At 27.7% G+C, this 26698-nt stretch overlaps 1 protein-coding gene across 2 annotated transcripts in view; it reads left to right on the top strand.

The window, feature by feature from the left end:
* LOC113377013 (pickpocket protein 28) overlaps positions 1 to 26698 on the top strand; it is a 226726-nt gene that overhangs the window by 54481 nt on the left and 145547 nt on the right. For both annotated transcript variants that reach the window (XM_026617174.1, XM_026617173.1), the window contains exon 3: positions 5442 to 5556. The gene's annotated coding sequence lies outside the window, so the exon portion shown is untranslated. The remainder of the gene's footprint in view (positions 1 to 5441; positions 5557 to 26698) is intronic.

Raw genomic sequence — 26698 nt, 5'->3', positions numbered from 1 at the left:
GTCAGGTATTGCATTACTCGACAAATTTGCTAGTCAGCTGCGAAATTAAAAGAAAAATGGTAGTATTATTTTTAATAATAGTGAGAACTATGATTTGCTATAATTGAAATAGCAAAGAACAATTTTTATGATCTATGTATTAATCATTATGGATTTTATATATCAATAGTAATTTAAAATTTCCAATTTACAAGTTCTTAAAAATAAATTTCAATTTTAATCACTATTTTTGTCAAAAGCACTAGCAAACAGAATTAATATTTAAACATTTAATTTTACTTTACTTGTTATTAGTTAATAGCAGCATTAAGATGTTGTTTGACGTACAGATATATTTATTTTATTTTATCTATATATAATTATTACAACATTTTTCTTAGAGTGTATTTCTAAATTACTAAAAAATGAAAGTTACTCACAGTTCTAAAGTATTTAAATAAAAATCGATAATTTAATTCAAATTTATTTAATTGAATTAATTATTGCTTATGAATAAGCAATTAAGACTTAAAATTAATTATCCTGCCCTTTTTCTGCTTCTATAGTCATCTTTATGAGCGATATTTCCAGTAAATTTTGAGCTACTTTCGGAACTGGATCTAGAACCTGCCTTTCTTGTGGCTGCCTCAAACATATTTTTATAGCATTCAAAACGGTTTTCCCAATTTGAATTAATTGTGACATAGTGACTTACCATCACTTTTCCGCTGTCTGAAGTGATCTCTATTCTCTTTCAAAATTGTTTCTTGGGCTTCTCCGCGGGCAAGTTGTCCCAGTTTTCTCTTGGTTCCATAATTGTTCTGTTTGATTTGTATTATATACTTTATTAATGGATTTATATTATACTTTTATACTTTTATCATAAAGTGATACGTATAATAATTTTTTGCTTACTTAAGGCTACTTTGATAATTCATCGAAATTATGATACTGTCATTCGTTTTATGTAGGGAATTTAAATTCGAATTCTATATAATTTTCGTAGAATATAAATACTATTTTAAAAGGAAACTAGGAAACTAAAAACATATCTAAACAGTAAAATACTATTTTAAAAGAAGACTAGACAAATAATTAGAACTTCCCGATATGTGTGAATAATAGACCTGATCAATAACAAACCAATACATTAATTTAAGAGTTATTTGTTAGTATGCCGAGTTGCTATTGGGCTTTATAATGTGAGAAACTATGCAGGTTATTAAATTTGGAAAAAAGATCCATAGTGACTGAAAAGTTAGTACGTGGCACACACACGATTAATATTTTTTTATAATTAAACCACTTGTCGTAAGTCTCTAATAGTTTGGTATATCCATTAATACTAGAAACTACGCAAATGCAAAATTTTATTAAAATCGTAAAATACCAAAAGACATATCGAAAATTGACATGAAAAAGACATTGCGCCTTGAGGCAAATTACTAGAACCGTACCGAAAACTTTAAAAATTAAAAAAAATTAAAAAAGCTTTAAAACTTATTGAAAACTTTGAAGCAATAAGATTTGCGAGATTTTTGAAATTTAAAAATAAAACTGTTTGAAAAAGCAGTTTTTTTTATATTTTGATTTTTTTTTAATATTTCGAAAAAATTGAACTTTTTTTCAAAGTAACTGAAAGGTTTTTACTCCGAATCTACAAAACGGCTAGACCTGATTTTGCCAAAAACTAATTAGCACGACCCCCTATCAATAGGAATCGATTGCTGTTTGATACAATCAAATCGGTTGATCCGAAAACGTCGACAAAAAATTGTATCAACATATAGATACACACACATTGATACATCATACATACACACAAATATATCTATTTTTTCTAAAGTATGCTAAAATGTTCAGAAACCTCTAAAACGCAAAGATATATGCAAATTTTCATTTTCGAGCTTTTGCGATAACTATAACTTACCCTGCTGGAAGTTAATTATGAGAGTATTAATATCTCATGTATACCACATTTACAAAATATACAAAAAAAAACTGATACTTTTTTATAAAAAAAGTAATTTAGATATATTAATTTTAAGTTTTTCTTGTAATCATAGAAATAAATGTTTTTCTATGAAGACATGAGACTGGTGATATCTTGATTTTCATTTGATTTGCTTCAATATAAATATAGAATTTTAAAATAATTTTTTTCATTCGCTAAATTGGCATCTACATGAAATGTTACAGCCAATACACAATAAGTATTATGCATATATATTTTTCAAAATTTTATCTTTTTTTTCATTATATTATCATTATATAACAATTGTTATATGATCATTGATCAATTTTAGATTTATATAGTGATTAAATTTATATGAGCAATATTTATAAAATATTAACAAATTGTTTATCAAAATCCTTGGTATATTTTTGCGACTTTAAAATGCAAACTTAACAATAAATTAGATTTGGTCGAGCTTATATTTTTACGAACAGGTGTAAGATAATTAGATGTGCCTACGAAGGGTGAAGCTTTTGACATTTAAATGCAACAGGTAAGCTTTGTTAGTTCAAAAAGAATTAAATGCCGGATTTAAAGTTAATGATCGGTGGTTTACTCGTAAAGTGTAATGTGGCGTTAAGGAAAAATGTAATGAACCTATTGTTATTCTATTCTTTTCATTTAAAAAATGAAAAGGCATTAAACAAAAGTTGGCTAAAGTTTTTTGTTCGCACAGACGACCGGTTCGTGTTATTGGCGATGTGGCGTCAGTCCCAATGCTAAGCTTTTAGTTTTTAGCCTGGGCTCCCGTCGGAGATGGCGCCTAGCTTCCCTGTCGCGTTGACGGTTATTTCGCAGGACACGTAGTCGCCGACCCGAACACGAGCCTCTTGTTTTGTTACTTTACAGATTATAACATTAAACAGTTCGCACGTACCATATATCCGAAATCTTTCAATGCTTTCTCGAATCGAGGCCATTTAGAACCTATTGACTACCGATCTTGGGTGACCGGACCACCCGAGATAAATTCATCATAGGATTACATTTCGTTTTGCGAAATCACGTACGACCTCGTGTCCGCCGACGGATGGATGGGTGGTTTCTTGTCGTAATATGATATATGCACGTGCGTGCGTCAAGAATTCCATTTTGGATATTTTGTTTATGCAGCATGTGCGGTTTGGCCATGTTCAGGCCACGAAAATGTATCGATAACGGAGTTAAATGAAACATTTGGTTATTTATTGATATATATTGCACGCATTGAATTGATTTCAGCTATGTAGTAGGGAAGACTGGGCACGGTTGCATAACTTTTTTTCTATCATCCCTCATGGTGGTTGTGACAGGCATAAACATAAGTTGAAAAACAATAGTTATAAACACCAAAATAGTTTATAACGACTTTTGTTGTCGTCAAGAACAGTAATATGTAACACAGCACAACATAGTCATATAAAATATAACAATATGTAACAAAAAATATTTTTTTAAACAAAGTTTTTTTTATTTAATTTTATTCTGCAATGTGTTTACCTTAAACAAAATTAACAAGAAATTTTTGTTAAATCTTCTTTTTTCTTGTATTGAATTTTTCTTTTCCTTTCTCTTTCATATTTTGTCTTACAATCATCTAACGTAAGTTAAATTTTTGTTCATCTATTTAATACTTACCCACAAACGATAAGAAATACATGTTGCAACTGTCCGTACCCACAAAATTTGTCACAACCGTACCCAACGCACACTTTTAAAAATAAATCATCGTTATGGCTGATTTAATTTATTTACGTAAAAACTAATTGCTAGCAATTAACTACTATTGTTCATTTTACAGCAAAATAACAAACAAACTGATCTATCTGTACACAAGTAACGGTTATTATGAAAATCGAACACTTATTTTTGACTCTTCAATAGAAAAGCAATATGTTATCGTATGGCGCTGACTTGGTGCAATAATGTAAACTTGTTTGCACAAACATACTTCATCTTTTTTTTAGACTTTCTACCGTACTCTGGAACAACCGTACCCAGTATCCTCTATAATCGTAAATCGGTAGGATAATGATAATTTCAATTTCTAAAAATGTGGTGGTTATTTTAATTTGGCTACGCTTAATGATAATAATACACACACATATCCATATTTATACGCCCACATATAAGACATTTTTTTTCTATACTTCTACTATGGTATCAACTCTTTCAATTAGTTATTTTGCACAAAACAATATTGCTTATTAAATTATTTTAAATTGATTTAGCATAGTGCCACGGAATGAAAGTATCGACTTTAGGATTATAACCTTTTACAAATAATAGTTATTAATAAACAAAATATAACCTTTTACAAAAAATAATTAATTCTACCTTCGACTTACACTTCTTACTTTTATTAAATATATCAATCAGCATAACAATTGGAGTTTATTATTTATCTTGCAATATTATTGTTTACTTAAAGCAGTTATTTTTTAATAGAATAAAATAATTTAAAATATGAATGTTCAACGGAAAAACTTTAATATTTCATTTTTACTTTCTAAATAATTTCAGTTATTCTATCATGTGAACACTTACTACGAAAACTAATATTTTTTATAAGTGTCCTCTCATAACGTTTGTGAATATATTGCAATATACCAATTTAATTATTCAGATAAAAAACTGTTGAGTGTATGAGGCACGGAAATTATGTTAAGTTCAAATTCAAAAAAGATATATTGAAATACTCTTATTTTATGCGTAACGGCCAAATATAACTATGCACTTGTCCTGACTTTTGAAAAGGGAATTATGAAAAAACACACTTCAAAATGCATTAAAGTTTTCATAAACATCAACATATTTAAGAACGTACATATTTAAAATTGCAATTAACTGACATCAGATGCAGTAGCGTACACGGATAAATAGAAAATTGTCAGCAGTAATAAAAAGATTTTCTTGTGAATATTATAGAAATTTATATGAATGGTCTCAACAGTTAAAAGTTGCAAATATTTAGTCATTTATATGGATTTGTAGTAGTTAAATGTATTATACCATATAAAGAGTCCGTCAGATAACTTTTTTTTTTTGAAAATGCTATATATAAACTACTGAATATTTTCTCAATTTAAATCTATTCTATTTGAAAGTGCAATCCTTCTGGTTAATAATCAAAAATAATTTCATCGAAATGGCTGTCTAACTTTTTAATGGCTGTCAAAAATTCTAAATTGCTACCAATAAAAAAAAAGTTATATGGCGGACCCTTTACTATATATAGTATATTTTTTATTCATTAATTTTTTTACCACTAATAATATCGAAACATAATGGAGCTCATATTATTGATACCTTTATTATGTATTATATTGATTATAGTATCAAATGTTTAGTTTGTAACTGAATTAATATTATTAGCAATTTAAGTTGTTTATCTTATTTATATCAGTAAAATGAAATGATTTTATGCTGTATAAAATATTAATTATTATAAATATTTGTCTTCCAGGAAAGATCAGTGCTGCCGCCACTGATCTAAAGTTGATTTTCCTATTGGCCACTTGTGGTCGTCGAGCTTACACACCAAGTGCAGTCACTGGATTATTGCTACAAAAAAGGATAATGTAAGTAAATTTTTTAATGTTTTAAGGAGATTACCAATACTTTATTTTTTCAAGAGTCAGCCAGACCTTGGTACTTACAGCCAATATCTTTTAATTCTTTTAAACCTGACTTGACAAAATGTGATTTTAAAAATCATTCTGCGTGTGGCATATCGTCCACTTGAATCGTGCCGTCTCGTCTGTTTTGCGCGAACGTGAAAGCAATTGAAAACTTAAGTTTAGATAAAGATCTTTTACAATGTTTACTTGTCTTCACTGGAAACAGCTTGTTACGAGTTGAGGGTTAGACGGATAGCTGACGAAAATATTCATTTTTGGCCGAAACTAGAAATATATTAACTATTTTGTTTAACGAAATTCATTCTTGTTCAGTGATAATTTGAATTATTATTTGTGGTAGCATCGGTCAATTAGTAGGATAAAACTGCTTTACTCTTATAATTTATAAATTATATTGCTTGCATTAACTTTCTGTTCTTATTCCTAAATTCGGGCTCAATTTTAAGTAAATGGTTAGGACGACAGAATTTGAACCAGAGATCCCGGATTCGATCCCGCTTTGAGCAGACTGTTGTCAAGCTGTAGTGACGCCAGTTTTCCTTGGAAATATAGATAGCAATATGTTTTTTTTTTCTGATTTTCATATGCCTCTAATATTTTACGCCGGTCAGTTTGAGCATAAAATCTACCATTATACCAAGTTTCATCAAATTCCTAAAGGAGTAAAGCGCAGGTTTCTTTTGTAAATGATAATAGTACTTGCTGCATCAATAAAAAACTACTTACAATTACAGAAATTGTTATAATAATATTTATCGCATATAGATAGGACAACTGTTTAGTTTGCTATTTATAAAAAACTGACCTAGTAAAACCCATAATACAAAAAATAACATAATTTCAGCATTAGATATGATTTTATATGATATTTACTTTAATCATATTATTAATAAGTTATATTGCTTGCATTAATTTTGTGTTCTATTCACAAATTCTAAATATATTTGAAGCTGATTTTATTTGATATCATTTACAAGCAAGGTTTCTGCATTATTTATTATTACTTAGAACATATTACAAAGAATAATTAAAATATATTTTACTAATTTAAAATTATTGTCCATATATTTCACTCTTTACTAAAATATTTCTGAATATTTACATTTACAAATTAATAGAAATAGTAGGCATAGCATATAATAAATATTTATGAAACTTGTTCCACTTAATAGATAACATTTCTACCATTAACTATAACTATTAAATTTATTGTGTTTTTTATGTTTTTTTTCGTACTTCTTCATTTTGAATGATAAGAATGTTTCAGTTTTGATTGAAAAAAGTTTTATAATAACAAAAAAAAGTTAGCCACTACTGATAAAAATTAGCAAAAGTTTTACTGGATCAATTTAAGAGAATATATCACTACTCAAATCAAAATTTTATGAATTTACCACGAGAACTAGTGTAATAACTTAACAAGAAACCCAAAATATAAAATATATGATTATTATAAATTGAAAGTGCGAAAATAAATTCGTTGAAGTGGTTGAAGCAGTCCTTTATTAACATGAGTATCAATTTACTGGGTCATTAATAGGCGTTGAATTGACAATCATTGTCATGTAATTAATACAACGTATGTGTAAATAATTAGCAAAAATTATTTACAATGGTCATTGTATATAAAATAGTCCTTATAACTAATAAAACTTAAAGTTTAAGATGAGAATTTAATGAATTACCATAAAATATGTTACAACTTACTAGAACGTTCCCTACTAGCAGTAGGATTGATGCAAGTTTGCTGTCACTTGGAGTGCATAGTAATAAGAACTGATGGATAGACTTTGTAGTCCCCAGCTCTCAGTTTAATGTTGATAGTTGCTAGTCATGTTATCGGTTAAGTTCAAGTAATGTTTATCCTTTTCTGCGCCCAACTGTGTTTTAAAGTGTTTTGTCAGACATTAGTCGCTGCGTTTAGCAGACGCTGATATGAAAGTGTTTGACGCGACGACTGCCGATGTCAGCAGACAGATTTGTTTCTGTTGTCTCCGTGTCAATTACCGTATGATTTTCGGTTTTAAAGTGCATCAGTTGATTATGTGCGATTATGATACCAGAAAATTTGTCTTGTTTAGACTTTTTTAGATGTTTGCTAATGCATTAGGACTACTGATCTAGAAGGAAGATCGGGATATTTGGTTGCACACCTTTCATTCATGTCTACCTTTTAGACAACAGTCTCTGTTTCATATTGTTGTATTCATTTTGCTTCACACATACAAACAATTTTTTCTTTTGTTTTTTAATATAAATATTTATTAATTTTGATACATCAAGTCAAAGACCTCAAACCACTTTTCTTGATATTGTTGAAAACTAATCAATTTGATGTTAGCATATGTAAAATCTGTTTTTTTTAAGTTTGTTTTAAGTCTTTTTATCATTGACATATTGCAAAGCATTTATTTAAATACATAGTAAATCTAGCTGCCCAATTTGCGAAATTTTCTCTCCGAAGATACTTTCTCTTTGGGATTGTTGTTTTTCACGGCTAGATTTACTGTGTGTTTTGCAGCTTTATCACGTTGTCTAAAGCAATAAAGCTGTGAAGGAAACTTACTCATATATTAGTTTTTAGCATAATCACATCCACTGCAAATCGAATAGAAAAATTAACTGAATAGCAGCAGCAATCACGATTTCCTATTTGCTTTGCAAACGATTGCATCATCAGTTTTTCTGTAGTTTGCACTTGTTTTTAATGTCGTCAAATGTAACTTGATGGGGCCATTGAAAGAAAATCATAAATAATATTAATGTGTATCAAAATAATTTACAGAATGTATTTGTCCTGATGATTATTAATAAAAGGGAGAAAAGAAAATATATATATATTTATATATTATTCTTCATACTAATTTTAACTTTGTTTCTCAATTCTAACCTAAATAATTCCTGTATTTGTGATAAGAAAAAGGCTTTAATCAAATAGAACTATTTTTCCTGCCAATTCTGCTGTAAAATAGACCAATGACACTGCGTTTTTTATATAAAATTGTACTACAAACTGTCAAATGCATCAAAATGTCACTACTAGTATATTTCTCGAAATTGCAAATAAAAATATAAATCAGTTAAAAAAAAAGAAATCAATTCTGATGAAATACTAGATCAATGTCATATACAGTCTTATTTTTGTAAAAAATGTGCCCAATATTTTGCGTTGGTTGAATGTTGAATCTATTATTTTGTAAAATTCATTTAAAATTGAAAATAAGACATTGGATCTCTTTGCCCCTTGGCAGTTCCAATTTAACCTGTCTATGGGGAAAAATGAGATAGATATTTTTCTTAGAAAAATAGTAAAAATGCGTTTCTATAGTTGGGAATTAACTGGAAATTTTACTGACCATAGTTCGATAGTTGTTTGTTTGATACGTGCAATATGTTGTGATGTAGTTCATTTAGTTTAGACAGCATAATTACTGAAAGTCGAATTGAACCTTACCTACCCTTCTTAACAGCTGTGACAACCAACTACTCTATGAAAAAAAAAGATTAAATATTAAAGAAAATATATTCTGAATAAGTATGTCCAATTATTTAGCAGTTCAAAACAAGAAAATTGTCCATGGAAGTTTCAGCCAGTCCAGGCAAAATCGACTTGTTCTGGCAAAATCGTGCATTATCTGGGATGTTATCAATATCCATTCGCTATTCTATGCTGTTTTATAATAACGAATTAGCCTGCACGTTTATTCTTCTTGATGAGCAAAAACAACAAAAAAGCAGATAACAAATGGTCGAAGAAGCTTTTCGATCCATCGATGTGCAATCCACGATTCGCAGACGAGTTAATGATTTGATGGCGTCATAACATTAACTTTAAGATCGGTTGATTGTGATTTTTGCAAATTCACTCCATGTTTACTTGAAAATAGTAAAAGGTTTTAAAACCTTCTTTGTGATTTGCCTTATCGAAGGCACAAACATCAAGTTTTATAAATGACTCCAGTAACTAGATACTGTTGTAAATAGTTTTAATGCAAGTTTTGTTACCGACTATTTATCTGACATCTTTTACGATAAGTGTGTATCAATTTTCCAGTTAATTTCATAGCTGTGTACGGTATCGGTTTTAGTTGTCAGAGATCTCTTACTTAAAGATCGTTAGTCTTTCTAAAAAAATCTAGCTTTTAGTTTAGCCTTTTTGCCCAACTGAGGCTTTAATCTGGCAAAGGGGTAAACAATAAAAATTAGTAAATAACAAAGTAAATTAAGTTAAATAAAGCAATTTTACAAAACACGAATTAAATTAATAGTTATCCCAATTCTGCCAGATTAAGGTTATATACAATGTTATCTTTGTAAAAAATGTACGTAAAAAAAATATTGTTTGCATTGGTTCAATAATGTAGCTACTATTACGTCAAATCCATTCAAAATTAAAAATAAAACATTAGATCTGTTTGCCCCGGCTACTATCCCAAGGGGTAGAAAAGAACAGTTGACAAATTTTAGAAAAGTAGTAAAAAATCACATTTCTTTAATTGGGAATTCAATGGAAATTTTACTGAACATATTTATCATAAAGATAGAATTAAGTTATTAATTATTTTATTTATGGAATATTGAACATATAGAATGTATTGTAAACTATATAAAAGATAGACTCGCATGCAGCATCTGTAAATATATCCTTCGATCATTTACTAAAGTAATCTATTCAAAATCTAAAGAAGTAATTAAAAAAGATAGCGAAATGAGATTGACCCATATCTGAGTGACAAATAAATTTACTCTGAAGTCACTTTGTCAGAGCTTAACCCTTCATGCTCATAAATGCATATCTAATCTAAAATCATCATCATAATCGCATTTTGGCTTCAGACTGATAACTTGTCAAATCTTTATTCAAAACCCCATTACGATCAGATAGTGACTAAAGATCTTCCAAAAAATCATCGACTATAATTTGAAGTCATCCTGGCATAAAAATCTGATCCAAAGTTTCTCAACAAAGAACAAAATAGGTAAAAAAATATGCTATAAGTAAAATGTGGCAAATTCAAAGAAAATATTTGGATACAATAATTGTTATATATAATTAAATATTCTATCTTGTAATATCTTATAGTATTAAGTATAATTCTATCTTATAGTATAAAGTTAAAAGTTTATATTAAAAAATTATAATGTACGTATAAAACAGTAATGTAGTATATTGTAAAATGTTGCAATATTTGTTTCAAAAAAATTATTGAGTAATTATGACTTTAGATAACTTTGAATATTTATGTCTATATGACATTTAGTTAACTTCAAACAATTTTAATTATTACGGCTATTATAACAATTACTTGTACTATAAATTATCCTACACTATTATTAATAAAACGCAAAATATTTATACTATTTTTATTTTTAAAGTTTTATAAAGTGTAAATTGATTCATTTATGTTACTACCGTTTTTCAATTTTTCAATTTTTATTTTTATAAGATATTATTTCCCCACGAATCTGAAAAAATAACAAATATTAGTATACAATATAATATTACGTTCAAAGTATTTAATATAATCAATCTGTAAATAAAACTATATTTAATGCAGTTTACCAAGTCGTACCTTAATCCTTATAAACGTCAAAAATAAAAAAAAATCACGCTGAACAATTCTAAGCAAAGCATTTAAACAGTTTTTCGATCTGAAATAATAATAGCAATTATTAATTATAACATTCCAACTCTATATAATATTCACAATTGTTATGGCTTCAGAACTTGTCAAAAATTAAAAATTTGTCAGATTTAAAATTAAATGAAATTATCAAAACAAATATACTCACATAAACACAGCATGGCCCGCAAACATAATTTGGTCTAAGTCGCATTTTTTATCAAATTTTTAATAAATTTACTATATTTGTAAAAAAAATTTTAGGTTTTACTTTTTTTAGATAGGTTTCTTTTATAAACATTTTGTTTTGTAATTTGCTGGTGGCTTGATGCTACAGATTTTTGTTTTTCAAACTCATAGAACACTTTGATAATGACATTTTTTCAAACTCATAAAACACTTTGATAATGACATTTTTTATATTTTATTTAGACTTAGAAAAAAAAGTAACTTGTCATTAGATCTATATTTCAGCAAATATTAATGTAAAATTAATATTTTAAATAAATCACATTTAAGATTATTTAAATTAATAATATTGCAGATTTGTAAAATTTAAAAGCAATTTGTCATATAAACTGTGGTATATGAAACAATAAAAATACTGCACCATGAGATAAAGATTAATATTGATATATATATATATATATATATATATATATATATATATATATATTAGGGTGGTCCTTAATATGGACATTTTCGAATTTCCTTGCTCCTAAGGGCTCAAATGGTTCCAAATTGATAAAAAAACAATTCTCTGAAAATTGTAGCTCTTAATATTAACTTTTAGATAGTGCGCAATTCCATCAAACTTCGTATGGAAAGAGCATGTAAAAAATTTTGAAAATGAAAAAAAAAAATTAGGTATAACTTAGCTACAAATAAATTAAAAGTGAAAATTCGTGTCATTTTTTATTTTTTTTCATGCTGTTTCTATGCTATTTAAAAAACAATATTAAGAGCTAAAACTTTCAGAGAATAGTTTATCAATTTGGAACCATTTGAGCCCTTGGGAGCAAGAAAATTCGAAAATGTCCATATTAAGGATCACCCAAATATATATATATATATATATATATATATATATATATATATATATACTAGCTGTCTGCTGTCCGTTGTTTAGCCGTAAAAGATATTTTTTAAAAAATACTAGTAAAAATAGAAAATTAATCAACTGGCTTTGAATAGGGATATGACATTCATATGTGAATAAATGTAATATATAAGTAAAAGCGGCAACAAATTAAATTGTTTATCCACTGCAACGTATGTCACATGTAAATGAGCATGCAAATCGAGCGAGGTTTCAAAAATTCTGAAAAAAATTACAGCTTTGCCATATCCCTTTTTCTTCGAACTTTAATATTCAATTTCTTTATTTTTTCTCAAATTTGCTTTTTCTGCAAGCCATTCAAAAACTATGTACTTTGATGCATCTAGTTTTATTGGTAGTTACCACTTTGTTGCCAATGTTTTGAAAAAGTTTCAGCTGATAGACCGGACTCTTTAGAAGAAAAAGTTAGAAATTCTAGTATTTCTTTAAGTTCAAGAAAATCTTGATCCGCGAAAAACATTTATTGACTGAAAAAGAGATAAAAAATTATTCGATTACTAAAAGGATTATGATTATCAAAATATTAATAATGCAGATTGAAAATTACTAATCTAACCCTTTGCATTGAAAATTCATAGACATTTCATCAAAAAATTCCCTTTGTCTTGATGTCATCCGAAATTCATAATTTCTTTTGCCACGTCCTTCTTACTCAGCGTTATCCTCATGCATTATTAATTATGCGTGCGTCGTATTTTTGTGAACACAAAAGAAATAACTGAAAAACATTTATAATCTTCCTAAAAATGTCAAAAGCACACGCACTAAAACCATAGCCGACACTCGACGGAACCCGGCAGGGGTCCGAGATTTTCTTAGTTTCAGGAGAACAATAGCTCGGAATTGACGAAAGGCGGATAAACGAAGGCGATTTGTTGATTTTGACAAAACTAAATTTTGTAGGGGAGACCTGTTACAGATGTATTTAAGGTACGGTAGTGACAGTCGCCATATCAGCTAAACTATACTGATTTTGCGACAGAATCCAAAGGCATATAGATGAAGTATGTTTGTTCAAACAAGTTTCTATTATCGCATAGATGTTCAACTGTAAGTTGAATATCAATAGTTACCAGCAATTAGTTCTGTTTTGTGTGACTTGTATTAGAGAAATCATAACTAATTGTAAGACAATATACGAAAGAGAAAGGGAAAGGCAAATTCAATACAATAAAAAAAATTACAAGGATTTTTCGTTAACTTTATTTAAAAAAAATAAGTTTACATATATATTGTTAAATTATATTCATAAGCTTTGTATAAATAATTTTATGTTGTATTGTCTTACACATTTCTGACTTTAAAAGTCGTTATAAACCACTTTGATGATTATAGGTATTGTTCTTCAACTTATGTTCATGGCTGTCCTCACTATGGGGCGAGTGTCACACCCCAGGACGGTAGTGACACTCGCCTTTTTCTTACATGATTTAATTTTATGACTAATCCATCGCATTTAAGGACAGTATTTTAGTACTTTGACGTAGACAATATTCGAATTACCATTTAATTTATTTTTCTACCAGCTATCTGATAAATTAACAAAATAAGTAAGACTAACGTACCCAGTCTCTCCAACTCTATCAATACATTTGTTTAAAAAATCTTTAAAAATTAAAAAATCTTTTTAAAAAAACTAGGTGAAAGTAGCATTTTATCTTCAGGAAAGTTGCATGAACTTCATGACATGTATAAATAATCGGGGTGATCAATATATTAATTTATAAGTGAGTTATAAGTATACCAATTTGCTGTAGAGCAATGTAAGGGTAGAAACTACTGCGGGTTATTCACTTTTGTGCCAAAATATGTTAGTCAATTTGGACAAATAGTTTAAACAATTTTGAAGGAAAAACTGACACATGTTTAATACATACACGGTATTGAATTAAGTACACATGTAAAATGTGTACTTGTTTTTTAAAAGCGCAACCCGTTATTCTACATTTTAATTAATTTTTATAATTCACACACTTTTCCTACCAATAACATTTCAGGATGTTTATTAAGACAATGAACTCTATTATGAGAATTAAATCCTTTATAGTAATTTACTACTTTTTATTATAATATGCGGAAGCAAAGGGTATATTACTAGTAAAACAAGATACAAAACATATCGATTTATAAAAGTACAAAAGTAAAGAATTTATTTATTAAAATAATAGATGATAAGATACATAAAAAATAGTAACTAATAATTAAATGTATACATATATTATAGTTCAGGATTCGTCAATGATCATTAAAAGCATATATTAATTGCATTGATGTAATTACAATTATAGCCTTGAAATAGATTAACACTAAGGAATTATTATTTATTAATTGTAAATAATAAGTAATTTATTTTATTCAAATGTTACGGTTTTCAAACAATAGAAATATTTACTCTGTTTGAGTTAATCCCAAATAAGTTGTTTATTCTTAATCAACCTATACTTATATCCTATTAAACCTTAAATTCTCGTATTATGCATTGTTCAGATCTTCTTACTGAAATGGTCCGTTCTTTTTTCTAGTTTTCCCGTTTGCTTCTTTAGAATAACTTGAAATTATTTTTTTCCACTAAAGGGTAACCGTACAAAAACAGTATTAATACCCGTTGTCTGAAATGTGATCTAAAAAAATACTAAATCTTGTCAGGAACTATAATTAGGTTTAGGTCATTAACTGCTAATACTGGTATAAAAAACAGTAATGAATCTAAAATCATGTCCAACTCTTAATTAATAATCTTTGATTATCTCAGGTTTGAAACGAAGGGATTTGAATTTTAATTACTACTTTTAAATTAACTTTATCATTTGAGATTAAGCAACATATATGATTAATATTTAGGGAAACTAAATAAAAAAACAAAAAATGCAAATAAGGAAGGGCGGGGCATAAAGGTCCAATTTGGCTTTGAGCAATTGTATTGTGAAAACCAAACCAATTATATCCTAAGAAAAAAAAAACATATCAGAAAAACAACTATCTGACCATGATTAGTAAAAATCCCAGCTGATTTTCACCATTGTGGAAATGTATTTTTTTTTTTCTTTTTCAAAAAAGAAGTAACCTGTTTTTTTTTACTATGGGTGGGGTAAATTGGAATGGCCAAGACGGCATGTCTAATTTTAATTTTAATGGGGTTTTACAAAATAATATCTACATTATACTACCAATGCAAAATATAGAGAGAACACCGTATAATCTTTGATCTGGTATTTTGCCATTATTTAAATATGATTTATTATCATATTTAACTTATCTCTAGTTTATAGTCTAGCTTTATTAAACTTAATTTACTCTTTTATTTACAATTTTTAATTATTCACTTCTTTGTCAAAGTAAAATTGCTACTTTTTACCCCACCCAGCTGTAAGCTTTTTAGAGGTTATATAAAAACACGGTTGAATCTAACTTAAAGTTGATAATACATATTATTAAACTGTTAAATAACGTTTACTTAAAAATTATATTAAGGTCTCGGAAACTAAACAACAGTGCTCAGAACCAAAAAAAAACTAACAACAAAGAAAAATACATTTGTTTATTTATCTCTCGATAACAATGTCCTAAGAATTAAGGTGTTGGCTTGTTCTACATCGTTTACTCTCTACTTACAAATATTGTTGGTAAAAAATTCTCAACTTTACTTGTTTTTGATAACGGTGGTCAACCTTTTTACCCGCGAATCTTTAAGCCCTGCTTTATCCTAATTTATAAAAAAAATAAATACTATCTGTTAATTTTTCATTTTTATGTAAATGATCTTACATTAAATTTGAGAGTTTCAAGTTATTTTAAAAGAAGAAATGTATTTGACTTTTTTTAATTAAATATTATATGATGATAGAGTTTATGGTCAACTTCTTGTTCAAAAATTTAATAAATCTCAATTATTATTAATAAAGCTATTCAATTGCACATATGGGAAAATCCATAAAAAAATGCCACTTCCATATAGTTGTATTTTGGATTTTACACGTATAAGTAAATCCTTTTAATCAGTTACCTCCTAATTAAAATTCAAATGTTATTTTCGTTGTTATGTAAACATAACAAAAGTTCCACATTCCTTTCATCGTGCGTGATTTTATGGCCATAAAATGTTATGCGGTGCCATATAGTGAACATTAATTAAGTTTGTCGGAATTTTAGTTTATAAGCCTCAAGTGTAGGTACGAGATTCTAAGGGTAGGTTCCTTTCCTTGAAACCGGAATACCTTTATAACCTGACAAAGTGTTACCTGTTTATCTTCCTCATAGCATTGTTCTGATCCATGTACCTGTATCTTCCAACGGTCTTCGCTGACAGAACCGCATTTTGGGAAATTGAAATATTTATTTAAAGAAAAGCTTAAACTAGTGGGGCGCATGGCATCGTGCCTTAAGGCAAATTGCTGGAACTTCCCGCACCATTTTTTTTTTAGAGATTAACATTTTTAAAAAAAATTTCTCTGAAAAATTAGATTTTTGAGAAACTATAAATTTTTGACAAAAATTTACTTTTTTTTGAAAAAAAGACTTTTTCAAGAAAAGTGTATTTTAAAATATTTTGGAAGTTCTGAACTTTTTTTCAAAGCAATCGTACTGCTTTAACTGCATAGAGACAAAATATCGAAACGCGTAAGCGCTGCGCCGCCATCTAACGGATAAGCATTGGTACGCAACCCATAAGAATGTAAACAAAATTTATACTTATTGTTATATATATATGATAATTTGATGTGCATATGTCTGATGATCATTTTTGACCGCCAAATGGCATTTTTTTTACTTTTTTTACTAGACCTCCGAAACCGCTAGACCAGTCTTCATGAAAATTTGATCAGTTCTTCATCTTATTAATACAAATCAAATGTGTTTTGAATTATTCAAATCGGACGCTTCGTTTTCTTAAAAACTGAGTTGCCGTTTTTGGCACTTTTTACCCCATATCTTCGGAACGACAAGACCTGCCTTCGCCAAAAACTAATCAGCACGTCTCCTTATCAATACGAATCGAATGTTTTTTGAATTATTCAAATCGCTTCATTCGTGTTCCCGAAATTGTCGATGAAAATTTGTATCCGCACACATACACACACGCACACACACACACACATACATCCATTTTTTCTAAGGTATGCCAAAATATTCAGAAACCTCTGAAACGTAAAGATCTATAAAAAAGTTTCATTTTCGATTTTTTGCGATTTATAAGGACATTTTTGGAATTGCTAAAGATTTTTGAACCTCCCATCCTCTTTGGTGATACGTGGTAATATTTAAAATTACCCCCTCTCCCTCACCAAACATCACGTTTACTTACAGTACCAACAAAAAATCGTAATTTTTTTCTTTTTTTAATAAAAATATGTGATATCAAACTAGACCCACTTATTCCATGTGACTTTTTGTGATTTGTTTTTGTCAACTCTCCCCCCTTTTTTCTTAAGCCTCACGTGATTATTAGATGCCTTCTAATGAATTTAAAATAAAATGCTGGAACAAATAAACTTTCACTGGCAAGAATTATAACCAAAGTGCCGGTAATATTTTTACCCGAGTAAAAAAGCTAATAAAGTCATAAATGAGAGTCGTTTCTCTTGGCCGAAAATACATAAAGCGTACATAACTCAACACTGTAAGTCTGCAAAAAACGGGACAGTGTGCGCGAAATTAGAGCTGTCGTTCAAAACTCAAAACGTTTACAAAATGTGCGTTAAGTAATTTTACGATATCATTATCTTAAACTCTCACGACGGTAATAACGCTTTGCTCACAACATTGCAAACGTAGTGTTTTTTGTCAGCGACATTTTCGTGTTCAGGAAGTGCACGAGAAGGACGAAAAAGCAGCGATGGAGTCCAATTATTGTTTATTACGATTTCGTTAGGTGATCGCTGGCACCCGATGCGCGCCCTGTAGCGTCCATCGGATGAAAATACCATCATATAACCTGTTAAAAACTTCGAGCGCATCCAAAGAGTGCACGTGTTCAAATTGCTTCCAAAATTACTCCACAAAAAAACTACTACTACCACACAAACGGTGGGATCAGAATGGTCCCGAACCGGCGGACACCTCGGCCGAATTTCGTACCAGAGGTAAAGGTGAGGAACAGTATAACATCCAGGTTTATACTGTGACGATACCACGATCCTTTCCCAAAGCGCACCTTACATTCTAAACGTCGAAATCTCGTGACTCATCAACTATTTACCACCGGCAAAAAAAAACGATAAATATTTTCGAACCAAACCATCGAGTTTTCTACGGGTGGTATATGATGAAAAAAATTATCGCGCGACAGCTAGATTTTTTATACCCCATCTTCTTCATGGTTGAATGTTGCACGAATATATTTTGGGTGATCTTTTGTTATAGTAAAGCTTGATGGACGGTTTGAATTTTATTTGATTTCGAAGTAGGTATGTTTTTTATAATATATGAATTTTATCATTTATTGATATACGGTTAATAAAATAACCGATTAAAGCGCTTCTAATTTAACCTGAACCATTGGTAGAAGATATTTTATTATATTTTGGGTAGACTGATGTAATATGTTTTTAGTAACCAATATATGTATAATGAATTTTATTGAACTAAAATTAATATTTTTTGAATTTATTTAATTACTGGCTACGGTTTTGCCACTTTTATTATCATCGATAATTTTGTTATTTTATTATGCTAAAATAATGTCATTAAATTTGATGGATTAGTCATAAAATCAAATCATACAAGAGAAGGGCGAGTGGGACAACCGTCCACACCACCAGGACGGTTGTGACAGGCATAAATATAGGTTAAACACCAAAATGGTTTAAAATGACTTTCATTGTCTGAAATAATATGTAACAGAACACAACATAATCATTAAAACAATTTGTTGAACTAGAAATCTTTAGCTTTCTTGTATTGACTTATCTTTATTATTTTATTTTGTATTTTGCCTTAGATTTTTTTTATCTGTGCAAATTTCACCCGAAAGCTCACTTAATAAAGTGCTTTACTTAGCAATTTTTTTTAAACGGAACAAGGCACAAATAGAAATGGATAAAATACTAAATTGAGGTCATAAATTAGCCATCATCGTTTAAAATTTCTTTGTGTCATAAAATTAAAGAATATAAGTTAACAAAATATACATTTATTTATCAGTTCTTATTCGTTCACTTAACATTTTCAATTCATACGATAAATTCCTCACTTTCAAGTTTCTGTAAATCATTGCCCGTTTTGCTACTTATTTTGACAAGCCCCTACTATTACCTTTTGCTTTCGCATATTATATTCAGAATACTTAAACTTTACATAAGATAAAAAAGTCTATTTGTCAATATAATATATAAGCTTATAATAAAAAAAATCAATTGATATGTAAAATTACAAAAACAATTATTAAGTATTAATTATTAGGTAAGGTTTAATCCCCAAGTTCTAAATTTAGTTTGCTAAACATCGAGGCTTATGTTTTAATTGAGTCTTTCTGCGTATAGAGTCTTTCTCTATCAATTTCATAACATATAATAATTAAAATTCATTTCATAATATGTAGTAACTAAAATAATGTAAATTAATTTCATTTTTTGAAAAACATTAAAATGTTTATTTTAAATTAGAGAAAAGAGAACATAAAATAAATTACGAATTATTTGTAGATTCAAATCTATATAGCTCCATTTAAATGTCTCCCTTTTTATAATGAAAATGTGTAATGTATAATATTTTACTAATTTAATAATAATTATTTAAATATTTTGAAATTAATAATTACATTACATGAATACAAAAAAATGAATTAATTCTTCATATTAATTAGTGACATTTGATAAACATCAAACAATTTTAAATGATAAAACTGTTGTAAGATTTTTTTGTAACATCAATTAATTAATTACTAAAAAACCTGGCCTACATTTGTTAATAATAAAACGCAAAATAATTATACCATTTTTATTTACTAAATAATTATACCATTTTTATTTATAATTACGATTGTTGCGATTTTTCTGTTTTTATTTTATTTTATATTAACTTCAAAATTATGTCAATAAATTCTGAAAAATATAACAAAAAACATTAGTTCACAATATCACAATAATAAACGTTAGAATATTAATCTGTAATTAAAACTACAATCCATTAATTTTACCTTTTCAGTTATGTTAGTTTTATCCACTGTCCACATCGAAGCCGAATAAATATTACTTATCACGATCAAATTGACAATTGTTCCAGGAATAATAAAATAGACGATTTCTCATTCTAAAATAATAGTTGCAATTGTTAATCATCTCATTCCAACTCTTTATCCAATATATCCAATTTTTATTTGTTTAGAACTTGTCAAAAATTTGAATTCTATTTGTCAGATTTAAAATTAAATTGAATTATCAAAATAAATATACATACTTCAGTTACAAGCACCAACATCATTTATAAACAGCTTGTGAATATCATTTTATAACGGTTTTACGTTTTTTTTTAGATTTATTTTATATATTGCTATTTTTTTTTAATTTCTAATCCATTGCCATTTTTTACTAGGGTTATTTTATAAAAACTTTTGTTTTGTAATTTTGAGTTAACTAGATTTACAGACTAGGCTACATTTTTTTGTTTATTTTTTCAAACTAGCATACTTATCATCAGGTCACATAATATAATATATTACAATTTAATCGATAATATCAATATTTAAAATTGTAAGATGTTTATTAATGTCACCCATTAATATGAAGAGTTAATTCCTCCTTTGAACACTTTCGTTTATATAATTAAATATTAATTAATAATAATCATTTAAATTATTATTTTAAAATTATTTATAATATTAATATTATATTATAAAGTTTCATTATTAAAGGATAGACATCATTTAAATAGAACTGTATAGATTTGCACAACTAATTTTTAACATATTTTATGCTCTTCGTTAAGTTTATAATAAAAAAATTTTCAATGTTTTGCAAAAATTATACATTATGCTATATAAGCAGAAAGACTCATTTAAAATATAATTTTTGGTGTTTGGTAAACTAAATTTAGAACATGGGCTGTTATATTTCAATTAATAATTCATAATTGTGTTTGTAATTTTACATATGAATTGAACATTTTTCTTGTTCTTAGTTTATATATTATATTGACAAATCGACTTGTATTTTTCTCATTTTATGTAAATTATATTAGTAAGAAATGTCAAACATGTACTGATTATAAAAGCTGAAAGTAGGTAATTCATCTATTAAAATATAAATGTTAAGTGTTTTTACCTGAAAGAGTAAGACTTGATAAATAAATACATATTTTAAAAACTAATATTCGACAATTTTATGTCAAAAGAAATTTTAAACGATGATGGCTAATTTTTATCAAAATGCCCTATCAATTTAGTATTTCATCAACCCCATCATGGCTCTCGTGACTTGCTTTGTTCAATCAAAAATCTTTTTTGTTAGAGTTTTCACGGCTTCTACATTAAGATTGTAATAAAGAAATACATCTAATACCATCTCGACTGAAACATAAACAAAAAAAATTTGAATGTTCTTTTGGTTGACAGCCCGAATGTTTCAATAAAAACGTTATTAAAAATAATCTGTGTGTTCGTGGTCTTAAAAAAAGATTTTACAAAAAATATATAATTCACTGACTTGGTATTATTTTTCGAATTCTACCATGCAACGTTAGATTTTAATGAGAACTTATCACAGTCAATTTTTTGTGTTTCGAACTGAGCTTTTTATGTCCAAAGTCATTGTGTTTTTGATGGAATAAAATCTCAATTTCTTTCAGAACGTGTTCGAGTCATTAAAGCAATATATAGGTATGAATAATGAAAAAAATAAAGTTGAGGGCTTATATAATAACGCAATTATAAAACATATTTAGTGCTTTGTAAATTTTGGACTTTATTCTTTTGGTTAATATTAATAATATTTGTGAATTTTAATTCCGATTTTATCTAACTCTTGTTATTGTGCTTATCTTGTAATTAATTATTATTTTCAAGGCAAGATGATCATATGGTAAATTATTATAGTTTATATATTATAATCTAAAACTGAATTCAAACACAATTACTTTCTATTGATAACAATTGTGTATTATACACAATAATGCACTTATTACACAAATATATTATTACTTAAAGATATTTTTTTTATTTAATTTTGCTTTAATTTTGGATACACTTTAGCTTTAGTTAATGTGATATTTCTGGATCTGTTTTATTGGTTGCCGGTAATTAGACTTATTATTAGAAAAATAGATTTTTTTATATTCCAATTAGACAAGAATATAAGCAATAATGCAAGCAGGCAGGCAATAATTCAAAAATAAAATAATGAGTATTATAGTATATAATATCCACATTTAATACTAGTAAGTATTCTGCTTACTTTAAATATACTCACAATTTTCGATTTATTTCTCTTCATTATGACATTATCAAATTTTTTGCTTTTGCACTTTTTAATCTGAATTGTTTAAATATTTAAATTGTATTATATGCCATAGTTCCATAATATTAGGAATATAAATAAGTTTATTAATATATTGAAAATATAAAAAATTTAATTCGCTTGTAGATTTAAATAGCAATTTTCTAAAATTGTGTGTACACCATCTGCAATCAAACTATTGTATCACACATTTTTCACTGTAAGTTTTTACAACCGATTCTTAACAAATTTGTTATTGATATTAGTTTAAGTTACAAAAAAATAATATTTACAATTTAATAACTTTTCTACTCTACTGCTATGTATTTAAAATTTATTTATAATGATGGGCATTATATAAAAACCTGCACGTTATTTAAATAGTGCATTCAAATAATCAAAATCAATGAAGTGTTTATTTCCTTTTGAAAAAAGATTTTGCTTTGATGTCATCTTTACATAAAAACGTTTTCTGTAAAGTGGTAGGTATGGAATCATTAATATATAATTGTGCTCGAATACGCTATTCCAAAGCACCCTTTTTACAATTCATTCTATTTGCATAGGTCACAAATGAAATTCTTTCGGATTTTTCGTCGTTTTAAAGGCATATATAACGGCAGATGTTTAGTATTTGCACATATTCATATGAGTTGTTCACCCTTACACCTTGCATATTTTAAATTCCTTTGACCACAATAAACGGCAATTCATATAGGTGAATTTTATTCATAACATCACGTACCGTATATAGAGGATCTACAAAGAATCAATCGAATTTTGCGGATTTTTTTTAAAAACTGCGAAATTGATTTTTAAGCCATATATCGTGATATACAATTATTTTGAAAACTTATATTTTTCCTTCTTTAGTTCTAGCTTTAGTTAACCGTAATTTATTTTAACCTTTGAGTATTCATTTAAGATAAATTGAATATTTGGAACAGTTAAAGCAAATTTGATAGTATCTTATATCTGCACTATTATAAACAATATTTATATCAATACGAGTAAATAAATTAATTTATATTATTTACATGAGATGAACTCGTTCGCGGACAGTAAAAATTTCAGCAAGCTACAAATATTGACAGTCATTTTATTGTTAAATTGGTTGTGATATCCGAAAAGTTTAAAATATATGGCTTTAATATTTGAATGTTATAGCATCCACGTCATTCGCATCCATAGCATTCGCTGTAGCATTCACATTAGGGTTTTACAAAAACCGATATTTCAGAAAACCGGTTTTCGAATTTTAATTGTACTAAAAAACCGGTTTTAGCCGGTTTTCAAATTTTATACAGAAAATAAATTTTTGCTCGAATATTCTGTAATTTATCCGCAAATTTAGTGTGATTTAGAGCAGTATTTGACTGAATTTATTCATTGTTCAATTTTATCGATAGTAAACAAAATTATTTTAATTTTAATTAGTAGAACTAAAAAATAATTGTTGATCTTGATTAAATAACTTTGGAAATAATTACTCGTTATTCATGCATCATTTTCACATATAAGAATGATATTTTTTAAAATTATATTTTCTATTCCGAGCAATTTTGATTAATTAATTTTAAACATTCTAATTTACTATGTCCTTTGTTTACTCACAAAATGTCCTGAAATAGAAAATACTCTCATACTTGCGATCGAATGATGATTAATTGTTTTTAAAGCCTGATATAATAATTCTAGGTTTTTTGTTCTTTTATTTGTGGCTTCTAGGGCTTAAAACCTTTTTTTAAGTTTTAGAAGAGGAAGTTACTTCTTCAAGAAAAAGTCACACTGATTTAAATTAATATATACACTGGTATAAAAATCTAAATTAATATATACAAAAACTTACTGGGAACCATTGCAGACTGATAAGATATCAAATGCTGCTATTGAACCGATATGATTTCATCTATCTTTTATATTTGGCTATATTTGTCATTTTCTATTTATACAGTGAAAACCGACTTTTTTCACTAAAAAACCGGTTTTCGAATCTCATAATTTTCGCCACAAAACCGGTTTTTGAAAACCGACAAACCCTAATTCAAATCCACGAACGTGTTATAAAATCTCACAATATCTCTCCCACTCAGTAGGTATGAAAAACAGCATATGCAATTAATGTGAACTAAAAAACTTTCTGAATAAAAAATCGTGACTTATTCCGTCCACTGATTTGAAATAATTATCGATCGAGCGCTTTTAAAAGATGGCACACATAACTTTTAACAATTTATTGCTCGGGGAGCCCTTTAAATTTTTTCAACACGAAAAGACCAGCGTTTTGCGTATGTATTCACATGTTGTTCGCTTTTGCACGAATTTTTTCTCTTTTATTTTTTGCCAGCGCAATCTTTTTCGCGAGCACGAGTTTTAAAACACGGAAATCTGACTCACGACGAGCAAGAGTTAAGCTTGGGCCAAATTATATGCACTTGCAATAATTGATTATTATTTATGGCATTTCAAATAATAAAATAATTTGGAACAAAAGAGAATAAACTATTTCGACTATTTGTTGACCTGTATCAATTAAACGTTGCACAGCATTTGGTTATTCATGATAAAATATGCACAGTTAGAGATTCCACGTTTATTTTAAATAAAAAATCAAAAGTGTATTTTGACTTTGGACTTGATATCATTTTATGTCAAGGTAATGCGATGGTTGTTTTGGTTTTCGGATATTGCGTGTTGATACAAAAAAAAATTACTATAAATTCTGTTAATTAGTCCAGGTTGAAAATGTTTTAAAAGTATTACTATTATGTAATGAACATCAATAAGTTTTTCTGATCTGATGTTTCTACAACTACTTTCATTATATTAGAAAAGCTTTCTTGAAAAAAATATTGTATGAGTAAATGACATGAGTCGAATTTTATTATATCAAAAATGGTTAAATCCAATTACCGATTTACATATTAATTAATTATTCCGCATAGAAGATTTGAAATCGATTTTTAATTACTTTACATTACTTTAATTTTTTTAGATTTATTTATAATTTTCTCACTGTCCTCAGACTTTATATTCTCGCGAATCTCTTATTAGTATTTTTTCTGAAAATTGTCGTTAATAATTAGATATATTTTAAGACAAAAGTATGTTTATAGCACGTAATAAATTTCTCATTTCGTTTTTATGATTTAAGTCATAAAAAATATTTTTTGGTAATTTGAACATTTGCCTGTATCAAAATACTGAAATACTGAAATCATAAAATCAAATTATATAAGAAAAGGGAGAGTGTCACAACCGTCCACACCCCCAGAGTGGATGTGGTAGCCATAAAATTAGGCTAGAAAACAATAGGTATAAATACCAAAATAGTTTATAACAACTTTTATTATCACAAATATGTAACACAACATAATATAATCATTTAAACAAAGCTGATGAGTATAATATCAGAACATAATTTTTCAAACAAAGTTAACAAGATTTTTTTTAATTGTATTGGCTTTTCCTTTCCCTTTCTCTTTTGTATTTTGCCTTCCAAACTTGTTAGTTAAGATAAAATTAAAATTTTCTTTATCTGTTTGATCTTTACCCGAAAATGACAAGAAATACATATCACAACTGTACCTATAAAAATTGTTACAACCGTACCCAACGTACATTTATAAAAATCAGCATTACGACCGAGTTAAATTATCTATAAAAAAACTAATTTGGTAATTAACTACTAATGCTCAATTATAGCAAAATAACAAAGTAATCTATCTGTATACAAGTAACAGTTCTTAATTAAAAGAATTCGAACATGAAAACTTACTTTTGACTCATTAATATCAATGCGGTCTACAGATCATGTTATTTTAGGGCGTGAACTGCAATAATGGAAACTTGTTCGAACAAACATACTTCATCTTTTTCCGTTTTGACTCTCTCTCAAAATTAGTATAGTT

The sequence above is a fragment of the Ctenocephalides felis genome, unplaced genomic scaffold, assembly GCF_003426905.1.
Source record: "Ctenocephalides felis isolate EL2017-DRISC unplaced genomic scaffold, ASM342690v1 CF-g0.4_SCAFFOLD_01886, whole genome shotgun sequence".
NCBI lineage: Eukaryota > Metazoa > Arthropoda > Insecta > Siphonaptera > Pulicidae > Ctenocephalides > Ctenocephalides felis.
This window is presented reverse-complemented; position numbering and strand designations above follow the sequence as displayed.